Source organism: Oncorhynchus masou, chromosome 30 (genome assembly GCF_036934945.1).
Source record: "Oncorhynchus masou masou isolate Uvic2021 chromosome 30, UVic_Omas_1.1, whole genome shotgun sequence".
In the NCBI taxonomy this organism is placed as follows: domain Eukaryota; kingdom Metazoa; phylum Chordata; class Actinopteri; order Salmoniformes; family Salmonidae; genus Oncorhynchus; species Oncorhynchus masou.
Window position 1 is genome coordinate 27,070,057 of NC_088241.1, and position 24,864 is coordinate 27,094,920.

The window sequence follows — 24,864 nt, forward strand, 5'->3', positions numbered from 1 at the left end:
TTATATTGTTGAAGCAGCTAAATCTCATCTGGCCACTGTCTCTCTAGCCTAGCCGTTTAACACGCTTCAGTCTTTTTAACCAGGCACAGCAGGACTAAAATGAGCTTTGACCATAACAGTTTAGGTCAGCACTGACCAGCACTATCTCAGGACAGTTTTCCCATTACTCTATCTGGCTCATTGCCCCTCATCAGATGACAGCGCTTTGCTCTTTCACTTAATGGTTCTTCTGACATTTTGTGAATTCCGTCTTTCCTAAATCTACCTTACAGTATGGTTACCAGAGTTTTAGCTTGGTGTACGAGAAACAACATGATTTTGGTCTTGTTGACCTAACTTTAAGAGGTTTAGCACTAGGGTTATTTGCCCTGTGAGTATATGGACTATGTCGTCATTTATTTTCTGAAAGTATGAGGGTAAACAACATTTACATTATGCTTTCAAAGTGATAATAATGTAGCTAAACACCTCTTGTCTAGCTTTGGACCGCAGGCAACTGTTCCACTTCCTAATTCAGCTCAATATGGCAGACACACTCACTCTTCATTTGAACAAACAAAAGCAGCACATAATGATCACTTCTGCCATTATGGACAATTGATCTGATCTGGTCCAGGGCCCTGTGGATTTATTTCCTTTATGTTCATATGGATGTGTGTCAGAGAGCCTCTATATGCATATGTGTGTGCGTGTTAAGCTCTATCCAAACAAATGGAGGAGGTTTGGAGAAGAGAGCCTGAAGCGCAGCTCGTCCTTTAATTGCCATTTACATACTGGCGGAATCATTAATTTCCAATTCCCCTATTATTCCCTCCCACCCCCTCCTCTGTCCCAACGGTTGTGTCAATGTCAGAGCCCATCAGTGTCACACGAACACAGACAGATACACATTTGTGTCCTATGAACGCCTCTCTTTAGACACAGCCTTCCCAATTTATCACACTTTATTTGTTCAGTCTGTCTTCATATTCTATGGCTCTACAGAGGTTGTGAGGTAGTTGTTACCAAGATGACCTCTGAATGACCCCAGACACTTTTCAGGAATTAAAATATTCATTTTGCACTGCAAGATGTTGTGCTGTTCCTACAGTCTTGTGGTTCAATTTTGTTGTTGGATGCACTACACAACCACACTTTTACAAATACTTTGATAATTCACAGAATTGAAAAACCACATAGTGCAGAGGCCATGATGCTGCTTTAGATAAACTATACTGAACAGTAGATAAGCTTAACTCCCTACTGTAAAAATGCATGAGTAGGTTATTCACTGTAAAAGTGCATGGGTAGGCCATTCACTGTAATCATGAGGCACGTTGGGGAAAGAATATGTCCAGAGAATTAAGGCAAAAAAACAACACCGTCCGTCAGACAGCCTAAATTACATATTGATCAGTTTTAATTGCATTCCGGCCATCAGGAGGAGAAGCTTTGAAAATTCATAAAAGATAAATAATGTAGTTTTGTGCATGATTACCTCCGGGCCATCCAAATGAATTCCATCACTTAACCTCCAGTCAAAGGGGATTATTGAGCTTTATGATGCTGCCAGTGAAATATCAATAGGACTGGATGGGGGTTGTTGAGCTTTTCCACACTGCTCTTTTGTTTGCTTGTAAATTAGCTGCATCAAACTAAATGACCACAAAGGCTATTAACAATGGACATATCTGCTGCATTTCACACACACGTGCATGGACACATGCACAGACGCACAGAGAGAGCTTGGATACATGACAGTAGTAGATTTGTGAACTGTACTATTATTGCTATGTGTTGTCAAGATCTGGCGTTGTTTATTCAGTAGCTCGTTAGCTTATGATACATTGTTGCTAAATGGCCATTCAAAAAATGTTGTGAAAGTGTTGTGCTACATGCTCTGTTTAAACTGGTTTGGCAAAAGTTTAATTGAAAACATTGTTGGCCTTTTGTTGTTGGATTTTCAGAAATAGCTAGCTAGCTCATTTTTTTAGGACAGGTTAGTTAGCTACATGTAGTCAGTTTGTTATCAAGGCAATAACATTAGCTAGCTAGCTTACTTCAGTGGATGTGCACATTAAAACAAGAAACATTTTGGCAAATGTGTGTACTGTTTTAGTATTGTTTTCTATGACAATAGCTGTGATAGCACGGGCCACTTTGTGTTGTCCATATCAAACCCCCGCGTCATGCAATTTTCCCGAAGCAAGCCACAGCCCCACGATGCATCCTCTACCTCAGTGTTTCTAAAACTTGTTATAGTCCCGTACCCCTTCAAACATTCAACCTCTGGCTGCATACCCCCTCTAGCACCAGGGTCAACGCACTCTCAAATGCTGTTTTTTTGCCATCATTGTAAGCCTGCCATACACACACTATACGATACATGTATTAAACATAAGAATGAGTTTTTGTCACAACGCGGCTCGTGGGAAGTGATAAAGAGTTCTTATAGGGCCAGGGCACAAACAATAATATAACAATAATCAATAATTTTGCTCTTTAATTAACCATCTTACATATAAAACCTTATTTGTTAATCGAAAATTGTGAGTAACTCACCACAGGTTAATGAGAAGGGTGTGCTTGAAAGGATGCACTTAACTCTGCAATGTTGGGTTGTATTTGAGAGAGTCTCAGTCTTAAATAATTTTCCGCACACAGTCCGTGCCTCTATTTAATTTTCATGCTAGTGAGGGCCGAGAATTCACTCTCACATAGGCACGTGGTTGCAAAGGGCATCAGTGTCTTAAAAAGGCAATTGCCAAGGCAGGAAACTCTGAGTGCAGCCCGATCCAGAAATCTGGAAGTGGCTTCTGATTAAATTACATTGTCACAGAACCGCTTGTTGCAATTTCGATGAGGCTCTCTTGTTCAGATATCCGTAAGTGGACTGGTGGCAGGGAATGAAAGGGATAACGAATCCAGTTGTTTGTGTCATCCGTTTTGGGAAAGTACCTGCGTAATTGGGCCCCCAACTCACTCAGGTGCTTCACTATATCACATTTGACATTGTCCAAAAAACTTGAGTTAATTTGCACACAGAAAAATCATACAATGATGGAAAGACCTGTGTGTGGTCCTTGTTAATGCAGAGTTAGAAGTGCTCCAACTTCTTAATCATAGCCTCAATTTTGTCCCGCACATTGAATATAGTTACGGAGAGTCTCTGTAATCCTAGATTCAGATCATTCAGGCGAGAAAAAACATCACCCAGATAGGCCAGTCGTGTGAAAAACAGGTCATCATGCAAGTGGCCAGACAAGTGAAAATTATGGTCAGTAAAGAAAACTTTAAGCTCATCTCGCAAGTACAAAAACCGTGTCAATACAAGGCCCCTTGATAACCAGCGCACTTCTGTATGTTGTAAAAGCGTTACATGGTCGCTGCCCATATCATTGCATAGTGCAGAAAATACACAAGAGTTCAGGGGCCTTGCTTTAACAACGTTAACCATTTTCACTGTAGTGTCCAAAACGTCTTTCAAGCTGTCAGACATTACCTTGGCAGCAAGAGCCTCTCAGTGGATGCTGCAGTGTACCTAAGTGGCGTCGAGAGCAACTGCTTGCATGTGCGTTACCACTCCACAATGTCTCCCTGTTATGTCTTTTGCGCCATCAGTACAGATACCAACACATCTTTACCACCAAAGTCCATTTGATGTCACAAAGATGTCCAGTAATTTACAAATATCCTCCCCTGTTGTCCTGGTTTCCAGTGGTTTGCAGAAGAGGATGTCTTCCTTAATTGACCCACCATAAACGTAACGAACATATACCAGGAGCTGTGCCAGGCCCGCCATGTCTGTTGACTCATCCAGCTGTAATGCATAGAATTCACTGACTTGTATGTGAAGCTGTAATTGTTTCAAAACATCTCCTGCCATGTCACTGATGTGTCGTGAAACAGTGTTGTTTGATGAAGAAATTGTCTGTATAGTTGTTTGGGCCTTTCCCCCAGCATTGTCCCAGCAATATTCATGGTAGCAGGAATAATTAAGTCCTCCAATAGTATGGGGCTTGCCTGTCCTAGCCACTCGGTAGCTCACCATATACGACGCTTCTAGCCCCTTCTTATTAATGGTTTCTGTTGATTTATACATGTCTTACTACTCGAAATCCGTCTTAATTCTCGTTCAAAAAACACTTTGGACTTATTTTTCAAATTGACATGTTTTGTTTCTAAATGTCTGAGCAAGAGTGAAGGTTTCATTAAGCTGTGAGATAATACTTTTGCACATAAACTCAGCAAAAAAATAAATCACTGTCAACTGCGTTTATTTTCATCAAACGTAACGTGTAAATATTTGTATGAACATAGCAAGATTCAACAACTAAGACAAAATCAAAAGTAACAGTCAGTATCAGGTGTGGCCACCATGCAGTGCATTTCCTCCTCATGGACTACACCAGATTTGCCAGTTCTTCCTGTGAGATGTTACCCCACTCTCCACAAAGGCACCTGCAAGGCCCCAGACATTTCTGTGGGGGAATGGCCCTAGACCTCACCCTCCGATCCAACAGGTCCCAGACTTGCTCAATGGGATTGAGATCCGGGTTCTTCGCTGGCCATGGCAGAACACTGACATTCCTGTCTTGCAGGAAATCACGCACAGAACGAGCAGTATGGCTGATGGCATTGTCATGAGGATGAGCCTGCAGGAAGGGTACCACATGAGGGAGTAGGATGTCTTCCCTGTAACACACAGCGTTGCGATTGCCTGTCATCGACAGGTGCAGGTGTTGTACTGCTGGTAGTAGCAGTAGAGCTGGTATGTGTCTCTATGGACGCGGGCCTTAATTTTTTTAACCATTTATCAATTTTTGAGCAAACGGAATGAGCAGCAGCTACGTTTGGCTACATTCGGACCGTTAGTGGAATTCAGTTAATGTGATTGGATGTTAATTGTTTGACTAAGCTACCTGTTTTTGACATTGTGTTATTGACATTGTGTGGTTATTTCACTGAACACTAGATGTTTTTATTTTATTTTTGGCAGTGAAACGAGGCTACTCAGGTGAGAAAAAAACCCACCCAAATGTATATCCCTGTTGGAAAATATGAATGGATTGTTTGAAAATGTGAAGAAAAAAATAAATAATAATAATATACATTTTTTTAAAGTGAATCACATTTTTATTTGGCATACCCCCGACGGCATTGCGCGTACCCTGGGGGGATGGGGGGACCTGCTCTACTTGATTGGAGACATTCGGGCAAGGGTAAAATCTCAATGTGCACGCTTAGAAGGGGGACGTAGCCTACTTTTTGACTTCTGAATGCTCTGCTTTCTGGCCTGAAATTCACTCTTGTAATAGGATATGCTGTCCATTTCATAACCTACTTAACATTTGTACTTTCTTTGTTGGACCTGTTTGTCTGTTGTGTGACACCAGTGGCTAGAAGCAGCCACAATTATTCTGATCTTCCCCACAAGCCAGATAATAATTAGAGGCTGACAAAATTCAGGAGCAGGTGGGAGGGATATTGATTTGCCCATGTCCTGCTTTGGAGGATCAAGAAAATAAGACAGAAAATTTACTGTCTTCATAAAAGTTTTAGTAAATCAGGCCATTTTAAAGGGAGAAATCGACAGCTTTTTCATTACCATACATAGTGTTCTCTAAAGCGTTTTTGATTATTAGCAATAAGGGACTTTCTCAGTGTCTTTCCTGCACCAATAAATAATAGGTTGTTTGGAAGTTTTGGACGTGATTTTAATCACCCCACGCCACACATAACCTCTGCAAGGTTATAACAAGATTACTTTCCAATTTCTTGTCGACATGGAGTGCCTTGAGCTGTAAACTGATTCATGTGTGTGTTTGTGCATGTCTGAGAGAGAAAGCAGGAGGGAAACCAAGCAAAGACACACTGTCACAAAGGAAACATGTCTCTTTTTCTGTGACAGACTTTCACACTATATCTTTCTTATCTGCTTAGTCAATTGATTCTTTGTAAAATCAAAACGTTTTGCTTTGATTTTTTGGGGATGGCATGGTACGCTACATATAGGGCATCTGCAATACCTGTAGATGCTTTTCAATGGTTTCTTCCGGAAACAGAGATACACCACGTGGTCAACTTACACACAGCTCTGACACACACACTTACCCCACCAGACATGTCACCAGGAGTCTTTTCAGAGTCCCCAAATCCAGAACAAATTCAAGAAAGCATACAGTATTACATCCCATCTCATATTGCTCTAATGAACAGCATACCTAGTTACAAAAAAAACCAGATAAAGCAACACCTCACGACACAAAATAGCTGGCCTAGACATTTTATGTGTATGTATTGATACACTACATGATCAAACGTATGTGGACACCTTCTCGTCGAACATCTCATTCCAAATTCATGGGCATTCATATGAAGTTTGTCCCCCCTTTGCTGCTATAACAGCCTCCAATCTTCTGGGATAGCTATCCACTTGATGTTGGAACATTTCCGCGGGGACTTTTCAGCCACAAGAGCATTAGTGAGGTCTGGCACTGATGTTGGGCTATTAGGCCTGGTACGCATTCGGCGTTCCAATTCATCCCAAAGCTGTTTGATTGGGTTGAGATCAGGGCTCTGTGCAGGCCAGTCAAGTTCTTCCACACTGATCTGGACAATCCATTTCTGTTTGGACCTCGCTTTGTGCACTGGTGCATTGTCATGCTGAAACAGGAAAGGGCCTTCCCCAAAATGTTGCCACAAAGTTGGAAGCAAAGAATAGTTTAGAATGTCATTGTGTGTTATAGCATTAAGATTTCCCTTCAATGGAACTAAGGGGCCTAACCCGAACCATGAAAAATAAAAAAGTATTCCTCCTCTTCCAAACATTACAGTTGGCACTATGCATTCAGGCATGTAGCTTTCTCCTGGCATCCTTCAAATCCAGAGTCGACCGTCAGACTGCCAGATGGTGAAGTGTGATTCATTTCTCTAAAACAGGCTATAGGCTACATGTGCACCACCAAGTCAGAACAGTAGGCTAAGTTATGATGGGGAAAGGATGATGGGAAATTATTAGAGTGAGGCACATGGGTTACTAACAGCTTACTACACTTAGTATTACGTTATTATCTGTAATATGCATATCTCCCTGGCATATTACATCATTTATGCAGCATTATACAATACATTTTTGGATTCACTGTGTTTTACTCACTTGAACAAGAAGGTGGCGCGGCAGTCCTTCTTGTCATCAAACTTTGCCTTGAAAGTCAGTAATTCTCTAGTTTTATGTTGCTTTCAAGACGAATGGGAACTCAGAAAAGTATTTTCCCAGTCTTAGCTCATTTATTTCAGAGTTCCCATTTGAACTCACTGAAGTCAGAGGTTTCCCAGTTCCGAGTTTCCAGTTGTTTTGAACACGGCAGAACATGACAACATGTATTCAACCTTTTCTGGCCCATGGTGTTGCATGTGAATATCTATCATTTTAAGCTTGGAAAAGAGAACCTTAAACCCAGACTTGGACCATACACTCCCCCCACTGAATAGCAGGCAAGTGATTGCTTTTCAATGCTTGCAGTTAGCCACTGATTCCTTCCAAACCATTGTTGAATTTGTCATTTCTTGTTGTGTAATGTTTATGTCCAATGGCCAATGAGCAACGATATGTTTTATTTATACTTTCTCCTCATTTGACAAGGATTGAAAAGGATTTGCCAGTACAGGAGATTGTTGACTTGATTCATGTCTAACTTGCTAGCTAAGGTTTTGAAAGTGTGATCTTGACATGATCAGCTATATCAAAGCTATGGTAGATATAACGTGATTTGACATCATTTTTTCTGTGGCTAATGACCTTGAGAGTTCATGGATGGACACTTCGAAGGGTCTTGAATTTTCGAGCCCAATGATTTTGCGGTGACCTAGTGTCCCCATGAGAGACAGAACACTGAGCCAATCATGGCGCAACTAGAGAACATTACCAACCCCTACACTCTTTACTGAACTAGGCTGAATCACCTGCATTTTTGAGCTGCCTTACTCAAGAAAGCAGTATGCGGTTTATGAACTATTTTTTTACATTGTTTGAAAACTGATGTGGCACCTATTAATGGCAAAATAACATCCAAAACAGACAACCAAATGTATTATTTTATTTTTTATTTTAGCTCTGCCCCACCTGCCCTGAATGACGTGTCGCCACTGTCTAGCAGGGTATACATTTGGCGAACTGACTTGTTGGAAACGTGGCATCATAATGGTGACACATTGAAACTCACTGAGCTCTTCAGTATGGGCCATTCTACTGCCTATGTTTGTCTATGGAGATTTCATGGCTGTGTGCCACTAATTTGAAGGGGCATCCAAATATATTTGGCAATGTAGTGTACCTGTATAAGATCATGACTCATGCACAGAAAAAAAGTATGAGAGGGAGAGAGAAATGAAGTGGGAGAGAATGAGAGATTGAGAGCACCCAGTGATGCTAGACACCTAACGGTCTATTCACATACAACAAACTTAGTGTCTCCGGCACGCAAGCAGGACAAGTAAAAACTGTTGCATTTGAGAGGTTTGTGAGATGTGCTGTTGAAGCCCATGGGGTCATTACTTCTACTCCAACGGACAGGCTATTCAATTTTTTTGATTGGCGGCTCAGCTGAGTTTGTCTCTTCATCATTGATTCGTCAGCACTTGGAAACTGGAAGGCTGCATTGCACTGCATGTCCATAAAGAGAAATTAGCAGGATTTCACAGACGCTAATTTCCTTTCTGGCAAGAAGTCACAAAATAAATGACTTGGAACACTCCATACAAGAGAAGATACCGGCAGCTTTTCACAAAGCACTTTTTGTTGTTGTGTAGTTTTGGTTTATACCTCAACCTGTCCTGGTGAGGAAAAAGTACAATCTTGCCCGTCGGTTTGAGGGACTGTGTGATTTCAGCATTTCTTTTGAAAATTGGCGCCGCCTGCCTTCAGTGGAAAATTGAAGCAATGGAACTTTGCTTCCACTTTAATTACTTGTTTGTCTTTTTATTGAGGAAAGAAATTATGGCTGTCTGGGTTTATGGGGGCAAAAAAAGGTCTGACCTGTTTTATCTGCCCTTGCACGCGCATCAGTGTAATGATGACAAAACGGGATGTTAACTAATGATTAGTAGAAATGGTTGCAGTTAATTAGTTAGTCCTTCGTTTATCGTTCCATTTGCACATTTTGGGGAGCAATCGTTATTAATTAGGGCCATCATGCCGAAAGGGGCGAGGTGGAACCCTACAGCCACGTTAATCAGGCTGCAATGAAAGCTCCATTATCCTGCCCCGTCCTGTTGGCCTGTGATCTATTAGCATTATCTAAAAGCTGCAACAGGATCAAAGAGAGGGAGAAAAAAAACCAATAGGACATAAAAAGGGTGGTTTTCATTGGTCCTTTCCTTGGATCACTGGTTATATGGGGAAATCATACATGATATTGTGTCTTTTTGCTTCATTGGATAAATTCTGTCTCTTTATATCGAACTGATTGGAGGAGAGGTTCGGCATGCTAATGTGGTGATTGGAGAGTTGTTCATGTGGGTTTGCAGGTATTTTGATAGTGGACTGGAAAGGGGGGGTGGACTATGTATGGTTAGTATTTGTCTGTAGGTGAACTTCAAGGTCAATCCATTGTTTTCCTTAATGCCTAAAAACTATGTACTGTATGTTGTGTCTGTGCTTTGAAACATATGTGTGGAGAGCAACATTTATTTGAATGTATCCAAGAAAATGTAGAGAATCTCAAAAAGGTTAAAAAAAAATATATATATGTATATTTAAGGTTAACAAAAACATCCAGCTACATACAATGACATTAATTTCTGTGTCTGACTGTAAATGTAAAAATCTGACAGAATGTTCCATATTCTATTGGTGTAGGCCTATGATAGTATTTTTTTTGTCACCCAATATTGTCTCTGATCTGCTTTTAGTTCATCCTGTGAAGATGGTTAGCTTTTAGTTTCTCTGCAAATGAAGATGGTAAAGATGGCAGATAATAAAGGCGTGTGATGTCAAAGCGATTAAATGAAATAGGGCGGCATTCAGGTCAGAAGCACACCCTGTTACCTCCGTGTCATGATAATTGTCTCAGCGGAGCTTTAAATCATTTGTTTTGCTCGCCAGCTAAATGTGGAGCTGTGTGTTTTCTGAAGGGCGCGTGACCCAGGTGAATCCAAATCAAATTAAGGTCTCCTCCCCAAGACTTTAATACCATAAAAGAAGTGACGGCGTTCATGACAAATAACCAGCGATTGGGCACCAAGTGCAAAAGGAGAAAATCAATACGATTTCCAGTGGCTTTGGGCCTATTTTATGTAAATGTGCCGCAATGCAAGCTGATATGCATTAAGGCAAGGTTACTGAGAGAGAGAAAGAGATAGAGAGAGAGAGACAGAGAGCGAGAGAAACACCCAACACCCCCAGAAATCAATTGAATTATTCAGATGGAGCAGATATGAACATTGAAAATAAACAAATAACTTTAAAGGAAATCAATCATATAATTTAAAGAGTAAACAGCTTGAACCTAGCTGATCTCCCTCATGGTGTAGACCTAGATGATTTTTAATTTCATTAATGATATAATGCCAGGCTTGTAGCTTTTGCAGATGGATGCAACCTGGAGAGGAAAAAAATCAATTGGCTCTAGTTCTGTGGTCTTAAGAGGTGTTTGATATTTACAGTGTGGAAGTATAGGGCCCTTGTATAAATTTACATTGTAAGAGATAAAGGACCTCTGTATTTTATCTTGTTATTGTTAATAGAAACGGTCTACTTTTATCCTGTCCCATCGAAGGGAAGCCAAGCTGTCTTTTGTGTGGATGTGTGTTTGAAAGAGAGGATGAGTGTGAGAGAGTGTGTGAGTGTGTGTGTGTGAGAGAGTGTGTATGTCTGTTTGTGTGAGTGAGAGAGAGAGAGAGAGAGAGAGAGAGAGAGAGATGGAGAGAGAGAGGGAGGGAGACAGAGAGAGGGTCTGAGGCAATTTCAAGCCTTTATTTTCTTGATACACAAAGCCAGTCTTTGTGCGTGGCTGTTTTTTTTATCCCGCTTCCACGGCAAGGCAATCGAGGTGGCATAATTGCATCAGAGTTCCAGAAATATAGGCTTCCAATTTAGAAAGAGGAGGAGAAGGCAAAGAGGAGGCGGAGGAAGACACGAAGAGAGGGAGGGAGAGAGAGAAAAAGCATCTTAGACAGGTTCATTTACGGTTGGAACTGGGACATAGAGGTTAACACATTGTGACAAGAGACAAAGTAAATGTATATGCAAATCCAAAAGGCTGTTATCACTCCTAAAACACAATGCAGGCTTTTCACACTTTGGAGACCCAAATTATATTTAGGACACATAAAATCCAATCGTCAAACTGTGAACCACTGCTATGCAAATGGTCCAGGTAATTCTTTAAAACACAGCACTTGTGGCCAAACTGTGGAGGCAAATAACAACAAAGTGTTTACATCATTTCAATTATTTAGAGGTACTTTATGCGATGGCTTTAATAGACTCTGGTGTGTTGAAGGAGACTTCCAGGTCACAGTGTTTCCTGCTCTGTCTACAGCTCAACACCATTGTAACAAGAGCCCCGTGTTGAAAAGAAATGAATCTGCAACTGGAACTCCGTACTCTAGCCATGAATCAACATCTAGCGAGCAGATCACGATAAAAGCTGCATTTTTTTTACGACAAACTCATTAATGTGATCACTTAACGTGATGCAATGTTCTCTGGAATACAATCTTGAATCGTTTGCAACCGGACACAAAATGTGGTTTAAAAACAATTGAGATAAAAAAGATATGATATAAATATAATATGGGCCATTGAGCTTGAACTGTTCTTTTAATTATTATTTTTTATATCTAACTAGGCCCTTGTTTGCTAACAATGTTCACAGGTATATATCATACAACGCTACTGTTCTTCTCAAAGGAATAACGATATTACCAACACATCAAAGTATTAAGGTTCACATTTAGGTTGTACGTATCATTTCACTTTAAGTTACTCATTCAAAAAAATGGCAACCTCCATTACAGAGTTTATGACAGAAATACATATCGGACACAGCAGTAGAAAAAACAAATATAACTTAACCAATGGGCCGAGGCACACACATCAGCTCAGAACCTGACACGTCTAACAAGGAGAGGAAGATCATGCTGGATGCGCTATAAAGTCCTCCCATGCCCATATCGGATACAAGCTAGCAAGTGATGATACGTCCCTCATTCGTGGGTGAATGGGGGTGGGGCACCGTCTGAGAAGTGGACTAATTTCAGTTGCCACTTATACTTACTTTCTCCCTTTTCTCTGTGCCTGCTGTTAAAAGAGGCATATCACCCCCACCCCCATGTCCACTTTAATTTTTAATTACCATGGTCTCCTCACCTTTGTTGTACTCATGACATGCTCACATTACGCAACGGCAGGGAGGGAGGATGCAAAGCCCTTCTCAGTCCATCTCAGCCATCCACACTAGCCCTGCTCTCCGCTCTGTAATTATGCACACAGACACGCTCTGGCGTTAACTGTGGTAGAAACACGTTCCTACTGACGTGGGATCAGGGCCCGGGCTACTAGGGGCCGCTAGGGGCCACCAGGGGCCACTGACACAAAACCAGGAATAATGAAAGGGAAACGATGAGGAAGAGGAGCCTGATAGTGAGGACCATCATTATGACAGTGTGAATGACCAGGATAAGTCAGAGAAAGGGTGAGAATGATGAGGTACTCCTGAATGTTTTTTTTTCAGCGGCTAACGAACCCCATCCTCCATTTAATCAGACAAGAATAATGAAATGTTGGAGAAGGCTTGTGATATTATCCCATCATCCTTAGCATGTATAATTGATATGAATTGATCCGTGTCTGCTTTACAGGCCCAGAGAGAGAGAGAGAAAGGGAGAGAGAGAGATCTGTGTCTGCTCTACAGGCCCAGAGAGAGAGAGAGAAAGGGAGAGAGAGAGATCTGTGTCTGCTCTACAGGCACAGAGATGGAGAGAGTGAGCGAGAGAAAGAGAGGTACCATTAGTGCCTGTTTGATGGAAACAGTAATTGATGGGTCAGCGCGTTTCCGAGCTGCAGCCAAAGCTGTGTTAATTGTCATAAGAAGTTGAAATTGATTGGGACCCCGCATTAGTACATACATTTGAATTGATTAATGTTTTGTTCTTAAATGAATGCTATAATGGATGTGTGGTGTGGTGCTTTATTTATTGACTTCATTAATGCAAGCCCCAGGAAGAAAACAGAGGGGTGGGGTGTGGCAGGGAGAAGTTTGGTTACCAACCACAGATTTTTATGTTGTGGGTATGTGGTGGGTTCAGAAGTGTCAGGAGCAGGACCAGTGCAGAGTACTGACAGTGAGAGAGACCGAGGCAGTCAATGTAGATGGATTGCGTCTCATCTGGTTTTACCTTGTTAGATATTCACCCATATGGTGGCACTAGAGAGTTGCCATTCTCTGCTTTTCCAATCCTCCTCTGACATGTGCTATCCTAACCCTATAATTATACTGAAATGCTTTATCCTATTAGCTATCTTCTCATGCACTTGCATGTAAACTATATGTATCTCACGTTTGTCATGCCTATATCATATGACACAAACAAGCATGCGCACACACACGCATGCACTCACACCCGCACGTGCACACACACACACACACACACACACACACACACACACACACACACACACACACACACACACACACACACACACACACACACACACACACACACACACACACACACCATCTTTAGGGTGGTGTTTGCTGATATTGTGACACACTTATTGACTCTGTGGCGACCGAGATGAAGTGTTTTAATATGGTAAACACCTGGGGCTGTTACGGGAGGTGAACAAGCACACAATCGCTCCTCTCCTCCCCCTAATTGTTCACTGTCCCCTTGTTTGTCTTCCTATCTTCACCTTCGAGAGTTCTTCTTGTTCAGATACCGTAGTTAGCCCGGGCAATGTAACGGAGTTACAGCGTGGTCACGTTGTATTGTAGCACAGAGGTTGAGGCATTCCTGCCCTCCTCTTTTTTTGTAATGCGGTCTTATAGAAAGCAGAAGAAGAAGAAGAAGAAGAAATGCACTCTGCACAAGGGGAAATGTAGTTCCTAACGGAGTCAGAACTGTATTTACACTCCTCGTGTTTTAATGAAAGTTGTAAGCTGAACCAAAAGCACATTATACAGGTCTTGCTGGCAATGAGAGGGAGGGAGAGAGAGAGAGGGAGAGAGAGGGAGAGGGGGAGAGAGAGATGGAGAGAGAGATGGGCGGAGAGAGAGTTAATTGTCTACCGTAGAATGGCAGTACAGGAGAAGTTACCTGCTGGAAGCTTGGGTCAGTTGATGTGTTCTGTGCTAGGCTTCAGGTGCTGTGAGGTGTACACACGCACACCCAGAGCGTAATACTGCTTACACCATTAACAAGATTGCATCCTCCACCATAGAGGGGTATTGTGTAACAGTACAAACGTACGCTTGTCAGCACGTTCAAAGAGAATACAGGAGCGTACTGGCAATGGAAAATAACAGGATATTTATCATCAACAATATGGAGATTAGTATGGTCTGCTTTGATAATGATTTCCCCAGTGAAACTAATGAATGTCCTAGCATCATCCAATACATGTATGGAGCTCTTCCTTTTTTATCATGCAGACATTACTGTATTGTTTTTAATTTGAGGACCATTTCTCACCTATTCGCCTATTTTTAACTTGCAGAAATGTGCTGTCGAATACATGCTATTAACAAAATGCCTATTGGTTTTAGGTCAATCGATTACATAAATGGTGCCCCATATAAGGAGAATGCCCTACATAAACGGTGCCCCATATGAGGAGAATGCCCTAGATAAACGGTGCCTCAAATGAGAAGAATGCCCTATATAAACAGTGCCCCATATGAGAAGAATGCCCTACATAAACTGTGCCCCATATGAGAAGAATGCCCTACATAAACGGTGCCCCATATGAGAAGAATGCCCTACATAAACGGTGGCCCATATGAGAAGAATGCCCTATATAAACAGTGCCCCATATGAGAAGAATGCCCTACATAAACGGTGCCCCATATGAGAAGAATGCCCTACATAAACGGTGCCCCATATGAGAAGAATACCCTACATAAACGGTGCCCCATATGAGAAGAATGCCCTACATAAACGGTGGCCCATATGAGAAGAATGCCCTATATAAACAGTGCCCCATATGAGAAGAATGCCCTACATAAACGGTGCCCTATATTAGGAGAATGCCCTATATAAACAGTGCCCCATATGAGAAGAATGCCCTATATAAACGGTGCCCCATATGAGGAGAATGCCCTATATAAACGGTGCCCCATATGAGGAGAATGCCCTATATAAACGGTGCCCCATATGAGGAGAATGCCCTACATAAACGGTGCCCCATATGAGGAGAATGCCCTACATAAACGGTGCCCCATATGAGGAGAATGCCCTACATAAACGGTGCCCCATATGAGGAGAATGCCCTACATAAACGGTGGCCCATATGAGAAGAATGCCCTACATAAACAGTGCCCCATATGAGGAAAATGCCCTACATAAATGGTGCCCCATATGAGGAGAATGCCCTACATAAACGGTGCCCCATATGAGGAAAATGCCCTACATAAACCGTGCCCCATATGAGGAAAATGCCCTACATAAACGGTGCCCCATATGAGGAGAATGCCCTACATAAACAGTGCCCCATATGAGGAAAATGCCCTACATAAACGGTGCCCCATATGAGGAAAATGCCCTACATCAGTGTAAACATATAAGCATTATACACAATCGGTCATATCTAGACCTTCATACAATTTGCATGTGATTCCGTGATGAATGACAAAAGACCATGCATACTCTCACTTGAAGGATTAAAGAGACATCTACAGAAGACAGTTCTCTGCAACAAACCTGTAACACTAAAACAATGCCTTGGCAAATGAACGTGTCAGGGTGGAACTTTTATCAATTACGTCTTCAAAGCGGAGGCTGCCTCTGAGGCCTGCTTCCACCTATTCTTCCTGTCGCGTGACGCCGTAATGATGCCCCTTTCACTCCTTATAGGCTGGAACCTATTTGTATGCGTCTCTGTTTCCTACCCAGCACAGCGGCGTGGTCGGACGCTCTATTCATCTTTCTATATGAACAGTTACTCGGGCTGATGAAATTGAGTCCAATGAGGCGGACCCCCAGCTCTTGGGATAGGGCTCATTCATCTTTATTTGATTCCTGGGTGACAGCGGAGCACTCCAGTGACAGAGGTTAAGTCAGTGAGTGGCCGTTGCCTTCTTGTTTGCACTTTCATGTTCCCCCCTTTAACCGTCTTCCTCCAGTAAAAATGAGTGGTGGGGGAGTCGTCTCATGTCGATTTCATGGGGGCAAAACCGGAACAACCGATAACGTCTGCCACGTGCAGGGCTAATTTCACCCCGGTCCACCAGCGAGTTACATCTCAAACAAATATATACAGAAAGAGTTCTCCTTGATAATGTGTGACTTCTCAAGATCTGAGATAGATGGGAGAATAGAAAACACTGCTCAACAACCCAGCTCCCTCTCTCTCATCCAGCAATTTCACAGTGCCATTTTGGGATTATTTCATTATTTGCCATGATCCATGACTGAAAGTCATTTTGACCCTGAGTGCTCTGAGAGAGGGTGCGTGTGACAAGCAGAGAGAGCGGGCTAAGCTAAGTAGGAAGAGAGTCTCACTTAGAAGATTGGGCTATTTGAATCATCTAATGTTCTCTCACAATCATCCTGCTATCGTTTGGGCGGTTATGGGATATCGTGTATCACTGTTTAAATACATTGCATCAGTGCAGTGTTTTTCTTGGACGACAGTGTTTTTTCCCTGTGCGGTGTGATTGTTTATTTGCAAAGCCGTGTTTGAATAATTAGCATTGTAGCCACGGCCTCACGACTGATATCAAAGAGTCTGTTTCCATGCCTCTCTCCCGTTAAATGGCGAGCTGATGCGGCCCGGACTGGCGAAGTTGTCATCGAGGAGCAGAAAGCGCCCAAGCCCTATCAGTGGCGTGTGCGTGTGTGTGTGTGCTGGTTCCCCCTCAAACACATCTTGGGTTAGTTCACTGGTCCTCCTCATGTTACAGAGACATTGCAGTCACAGCGCAACAGGAAGAACCGCTACGTTAGGTCCATTACATGAATTAAGAATGTTTCATTTCTACAACGGAGCATGAGTCATGCGAAGCTCTTATGTATAAGTGTATGAACAATGAGGGTGAATAGGAGCCTCTGCTGAGTATTAGCAACACTGCTGCCACTGTAATAATTACACACGCAGGTGCCCGCACACACATGCACGCACATTGTAGAAAGCTGATTATTTTTCCTTTCATCCTCACACTCATGAATAAGTGTTATCCTAAATTGTGTCTGGTGTATCCAGTTACATGTACATTGAACAAATACATTGCCCTAAAGGCGATTTGGGTTTTCCTGTATTCCCCCTATCCAAAACCATAATGCTAATTGTTACTGGTGTATCATATGCTTTCAGATTGTGAAGGAGGGGAACACAAAACTAGAGCGGAGTGGTTAAATGGAGCCCTCCAGCAGGCATGTCAGCTCGTCAGATCCCAGCACACACGTCTGACTGTCTGTGAATCAATGGCCTTTATTTTGTACCTCATAGTAGGGGTGCACTGTAAACTCCTTAGACGTGGAGAGCTTTGCCGCTTGTCCCTTTTACGCACGCGCACACACATTAGTCTGCAGGGTACATTGGAGGCTCCACACATGCCTACCCAGCCTAGAGTATCCCCTACCTTCCATCTCCTCCCACCTCCTCTTCCCCCTGGAGTTGGTCAGACAGGAGGGGACACTGATTCTTATGGTCCAAAAGCGTTTCCTTGGCAGCCATTGCTGTTCTCCGCTGTTCCAGGCACAATAGATTATGGCCGTGGGACTGTTATGTGTAATTTGTGTTTACACAAACCTACACACAGATATATTGCATATGCACTCACCCATTCAACCCCCAGTGTTAAAGGTCAAAAGGTCAAATTATTATTTTGAGCAGATAAAAATAAACCAGATGCTTGTATTGCATAGATGTTATGTAGGCCTCGTGTCAATCCTTGAAACCTCATCCATGTACAAAATACTATATGTCCGTTGTATCAGGTTTTGAGACATGTAAGCAAGGAATACAGGCCTGTAATGGATTTATCACGTGGCTTTTTTCATGCATTCTGATTTTGAGCTATTCATTTTGTTCCAGAGAAAAATACCCAGTGGTATTGATTGCTGTAAATGTCAGACCACTGTGTAGGTTGCATCTGGAAGCACAGACCATTTCCCCTTTCTGTTGTTGTTGTGTCATTGCCATTACTGAAGAGTTAAGCTGTATGCATGTATCAGTGATGTTCTCATACCCTAGATGTGTGAATGACATCATGATGCTGTGTGATGCAGACTCTTACTACATGTGTCCGTGTGTGGGAGGTTGAAGAGGGATCTTGGATGTTGTGTAAAGGTGTGTTGGAGCAATGTTCACTTCCTTTCAGATGAGGTCCTGAAAATGATGCATGTCATCAATGACAAGTTCATGCATAATCAGCGTGTGTGTGTGTATGTGTGTGTACGTGTGTGCACGCATGTACACTGCCGTTCAAAGGTTTGGGGTCACTTAGACATTTCCGTGTTTGAAAGAAAAACACATTTTTGGTCCATTAAAATAACATCAAACTGATCTGAAATACAGTGGAGACATTGTTATTGTTGTAAATAACTATTGTAGCTGGAAACTGCTGATTTTTTTAAATGAAATATCTACATAGGCGTACAGACGCCCATTATCAGCAACCATCACTCCTATGTTCCAATGGCACGTTGTGTTAGCTAATCCAAGTTTATCAATTTAAAAGGCAAATTGATCATTATAAACCCCTTTTGCAATTATGTTAGCACAGCTGAAAACTGTTGCTCTGATTAAACAAGCAATAAAACTGTCCTTCTTTAGACTGGATGAGTATCTGGAGCATCAGCATTTGTGGGTTCAAAATGTCCAGAAACAAAGTACTTTCTTCTGAAGCTCGTCAGTCTAATCTTGTTCTGCGAAATGAGGGCGGTTCCATGCGAGATATTTCCAAGAAACGGAAGATCTCGTACAAAGCTGTGAACTGCTCCCTTCACAGAACAGCGCAAACTGGCTCTAACCAGAATAAAAAGAGGAATGGGAGGCCCCGGGGCACAACTGAGAGAGAGGACATGCACATTAGAGTGTCTAGTTTGAGAAACAGATGGCTCACAAGTCCTCAACTGGCAGCTTCATTAGATAGCACCAGTAAAACACCAGTGTCAATGTCAACAGTTTAGAGTAGACTTCGGTGTGTAAGTGTGTGTATGAGTGTGTGTACGTGTGTGTGTGTGTACGTGTGTGTGTGTGTGTGTGTGTGTGTGTGTGTGTGTGTGTGTGTGTGTGTGTGTGTGTGTGTGTGTGTGTGTGTGTGTGTGTTCAGGGCAGCAGGACAGACTTTGGCGGTGTGAAGAGGGGAAGCCTTGCCCTTTGAGGTTTGGTTGTTCTGACTACACTGGTCCAGATGGGGATAATGGAATGTCATTCTGTCAGCTCCTTGGCTGATTAGGGAGTGTTTGTTATTTATTGATCGTCTTTCATGGTGAATTATCTATGCACAGGTCAGTGCCAGCATTTTATTCCTGAAGCTCTGATGGTTTGCTATCCCCATCCTCTCACAAAATCAATGAGCACAAATAAAATGGAATTTAAAAATGGGGGGGGGGGAATTAGCAGACATTTCAACACGGCCAGTGACATGCATATGTTAGCAGTTGGCAGCCTGAGGTCTGGATCCTGCTTGAACTTCTAATTTCCATAAAACCTCCTATTTCTGAACATCTCACACAATTTAAGTGATACACTTCAATTGAAGTGGCATGTTTTACATTTTCTATTAGCAAACTATCAACATTTTTTTTGCTTGAGTTAGCATATTCTTAGCTAGATATTACCAGAATACAATCTGAAAAAATAATAATAATTCTGATAGAAAACGACCTATGTGGCATTGGTAGTAGTCATATGCATATATTCTAGGCACAAAAATGACTAAAAACTATAAATAAGATAACTTTAGTCAGCATTCTTCAAAACAAGCATGTCAGAGATTTAGGGAATTGATGACGTCTCCGCCTTCTTTGGCATATTTGAGGGTTGCGTTTGGTTTCAAGTAATGCTTACTAATCATACAGTGAGGGAAAAAGGTATTTGATCCCCTGCTGATGTTGTACATTTGCCCACTGACAAAGAAATTATCAGTCTATATTTTTAATGGTAGGTTTATTTGAACATTGAGAGACAAAATAACAACAAACAAATCCAGAGGAACGCATGTCAAAATGTTATAAATTGATTTGCATTTTAATGAGGGAAATATGTATTTGACCCCTCTGCAAAACATGCCTTAGTACTTGGTGGAAAAACCCTTGTTGGCAATCACAGTGGTCAGACGTTTCTTGTAGTTGGCCACCAGGTTTGCACACATCTCAGGAGGGATTTTGTCCCACTCCTCTTTGCAGATCTTCTCTAAGTCATTAAGGTTTCGAGGCTGACGTTTGGCAACTCGAACCTTCAGCTTCCCTCCACAGATTTTCTATGGGATTAAGGTTTGGAGACTGGCTAGGCCACTCCAGGATCTTAATGTGCTTCTTCTTGAGCCACTCCTTTGTTGCCTTGGCCGTGTGTTCTGGGTCATTGTCATGCTGGAATACTCATCCACGAACCATTTTCAATGCCCTGGCTGAGGGAAGGAGGTTCTCACCCAAGATTTGACAGTACATGGCCCCGTCCATCATCCCTTTGATGAAGTGAAGTTGTCCTGTTAGCAGAAAAACACCCCCAAAGCATAATGTTTCCACCTCCATGTTTGATGGTTGGAATGGTGTTCTTGGGGTCAAGGGCAGCATTCCTCCTCCTCCAAACATGGCGAGTTGAGTTGATGCCAAAGAGCTCCATTTTGGTGTCATCTGACCACAACACTTTCTCCCAGTTGTCCTCTGAATCATTCAGAAAAATAAACCTACCATTAAAATTATAGACTGATCATTTCTTTGTCAGTGGGCAAACGAACAAAATCAGCAGGGGATCAAATACTTTTTTCCCTCACTGTAGGTATTTGTTTGTAAATTCTCTCTGTGAATGCACGCTGAACATGAGTTCTATGTTGGATATCTCTATGGGGCTAGTTAACTTCTTGCGTCGAGCAATCCCGGATCCGGGATCCTATTTATAGCCTCAAGCTCATTAGCATAACGCAACGTTAACTATTCATGAAAATCGCAAATGAAATGAAATAAATATATTTGCTCTCAAGCTTAGACTTTTGTTAACAACACTGTCATCTCAGATTTTCAAAATATGCTTTTCAACCATAGCTAAACAAGCATTTGTGTAAGAGTATTGATAGCTAGCATAGCTATAAGCCTAGAATTCAGCCAGCAACATTTTCACAAAAACAAGAAAACCATTCAAATAAAATCATTTACCTTTGAAGAACTTCAGATGTTTTCAATGAGGAGACTCTCAGTTAGATAGCAAATGTTCAGTTTTTCAAAAAAAAATATTTGTGTAGGACAAATCGCTCCGTTTTGTTCACGTTTGGCTATGAAAAAAACCTGTATCCAGTTATAGCCTCAAGCTCATTAGCATAACGTAACGTTAACTATTTATGAAAATCGCAAATGAAATGAAATGAATGTGCTAGCTCTCAAGCTTAGCCTTTTCTTAACAACACTGTCATCTCAGATTTTCAAAATATGCTTTTGAACCATAGCAAAACAAGCATTTGTGTAAGAGTATTGATAGCTAGCGCAGCATTTAGCGTAGCATTTAGCGGGCAACATTTGCACAAAAACCAGAAAAGGATTCAAATAAAATCATTTACCTTTGAAGAACTTCAGATGTTTTCAATGAGGAGACTCTCAGTTACATAGCAAATGTTCAGTTTTTCCTGAAAGATTCTTTGTGTAGGAGAAATCGCTCCGTTTTGTACATCACGTTTGGGTACCAAAAAACCCCGAAAATTCAGTCATCAAAACGGCAAACTGTTTTCCAAATTAACTCCATAATATCGACTGAAACACGGCAAACGCTGTTTAGAATCAATCCTCAAGGTGTTTTTCACATATCTCTTCATTGATATATCTTTCGTGGATGTCTACTTTCTCCTCTGAATCGCTTGGAAAAAGACGTGCAGCTGAAGATGACGCACCAATTTCGACGGAGGACACCGGACAGACACCTGGCAAATGTAGTCTCTTATGGTCAATCTTCCAATGATATGCCTACAAAACGTCACAATGCTGCAGACACCTTGGGGAAATGATAGATCGGGCAGGCTCATTCCTTGCGCATTCACAGCCATATAAGGAGACAATGAAAAACAGAGCCTCAAAAATCCTGCTCATTTCCTGTTTGAAGTTTCATCTTGGTTTCACCTGTAGTATCAGTTCTGGGGCACTCACAGACAATATCTTTGCAGTTTTGGAAACGTCAGAGTATTCTCTTTCCAAATCTGTCAATTATATGCATAGTCGAGCATCTTTTTGTTGAAAATATTGCGCTTATAACGGGCACGTTTCTTTATCCAATAATGAAATAGCGCCCCCATAGATGTAAGAGGTTAATAGATCCCTGTCAATAATTTACTCCATGTAAAATTTCAACTACTTAAAAATCTCAAACCAACTGTAAATTTAAAAAAAATTATGTAAAATATTGAAAGCATTAAAGAAAACTAAAAGGTGTGCAACATTATTGTCCCAAGGACATTGTCATTTATTGATGGTTCCTAACTAGCCCCATAAAGATATTCAACAATGACCTAGCACACTAATTGTGCAGAATCTAATTGGCTAAAGTTGGCTAGCTTCCTAGCTACTTCCAGAAACAAACGAGAAAACACCTCACCCTGACCATTTTCCTCACCCTAGCAAATCTTGTTAGACTATTTTCAAGTTATCTAGATATGTGAGTGACTAACTGTTTTGCCAAAGTGAATATACGAATGCTTCCCAAGTGTGAAGATGCACACTAGAAACACTCAAATCAAAGCACGCCTCCATGACAAATATTGTATTTTCAGGTTCATGTGGAGGAGGAAAAAGCGAAGCAAGATCAGCCAGTTCAGCCCATCTTAAAATTTGTAAGCATTCGTGCACAGGCAATCCATAGATCTAGCTAAATTCACAAAGACACAGTGAAGAGGCTATTCATGGTAGTAAAGAGAACTCTCATCCCTCACCTCCCACACCCATTCTCTCCGGCACTCTCTAAGCCAGCCCCTCTCCATCGTTTGTGGTGTTTGGGTGGCTGAGATGGAAGTAACCTTGTTTATTAGATAACATCAGTCTTTTGTTAAGGAGACAGAATGGTGCGGTGCGGTGGCTGTCTGTGGCGGCGGGCAGGATTTCCCTTTAGCTTTCATTGGCCGATTGCTTTGAGGCTTTTTGTTTAGCCTGCTGGCGGCCATGTGATGAAGCCAGGTGGCGGTGGCGGCCACGGCCCTCGTCATCGGGAGCATAAAGGGTGCCGTGTCGAGCCTCCCGTTCGGACTTTACGCCTGTCCACATCGCATTGACTTTCTGTCAGCGCCTCCCGCTTATTGTTTGTGAGTTTGATTCAAAAAAAGGGAGACAAAAAAATGCAATTACTCAAGTTGGAGGAAACAGAATGTAGGCCCTCGTACAGATAATCACAGACTAATGTGACATACCATTGCCACAGCAACCAAAGACAAACTGAAAGCTCAGGAGAGAGACAGAGAGAGACGTTCATGGTGGAAAAATACACTACTATTGTGACGTAAAGGCAGACTGAACATTTATGTGTTTTACAGTATGTAGTATGCACGTGTGAGTCTAGATATGTATGCATCTATAATGAATGCTGTATACCATGTGTCCTTATCTAGATCTGATTCATGTCAAACCTATGTCGAAAATGATAGTGAAGAGTGAAGGGAGGTACTGCAGGCAAAACCCCACACAGACACACAGTGACTGCGGGTGGTATCTGTGCGTGGACCTTCTTCTTAATCGGCACAGAGTAAAACAGCTTCCAGATGTTTGAGGTTCCTGCAGGCCCCGCCCAGCCCAGATGCCCAGTCTGCGAGGGTGTTCTGGGAGTGAAATTGGGCACATTCTGAGTAATCATTTAGTTCCCATCTTCGTGAAGGCTGGAACTTTTATTAATAAAACCTTTTCATCTCTGTATCTTTGATTAGGATGGGAAGGGAAGGGAGGGGAGGTGGGGTTGGGGATAATGGTTAAGTCCTGTGAAGAGGAAAGGGGTGGGGCCGGCTATGTCTGGAAGGGTGATGGGGTGTTGTTTTGTTAAACATGTGTTAGACTGGAAGGAAACCAGTGATAAAGAAAGAAAAGCACATCCTCTGTCGTAAGTGGTTCCAGTTTTTTATTTTCTTAATTTCGGTTTCTAGCCCGGTTTCTACCCTTTAGGCCCAGGAAGTCCCATAGGGCTAATGTTACCTCCACTTGGCCATGCCTTTTTATCTTCAAGGTAGACTCAGCCATATGACATGATCAGCGGGGTGACTTCCTGCTTACAGAAACAACAACAACAGAAATCTACCTAGACTCATACATTGTCATTGGCTCTTTCGAATGTGAGCGGAGGGCACATTCTGTTGTTGTTGATGTCAGTAATCAGGAAATGCCCCCACTGTGTATGATGATGACATATTGATGAGTCTTCCTGAGATGTATGTAAATGTTTTGCTGAAAAGTATGTAAATGTATTTTTGACATGCCGACAGATCACATAAGGATATTCGTTTAATTTCCAGGCTCCGATAGAGTTGTCAGTGTCTG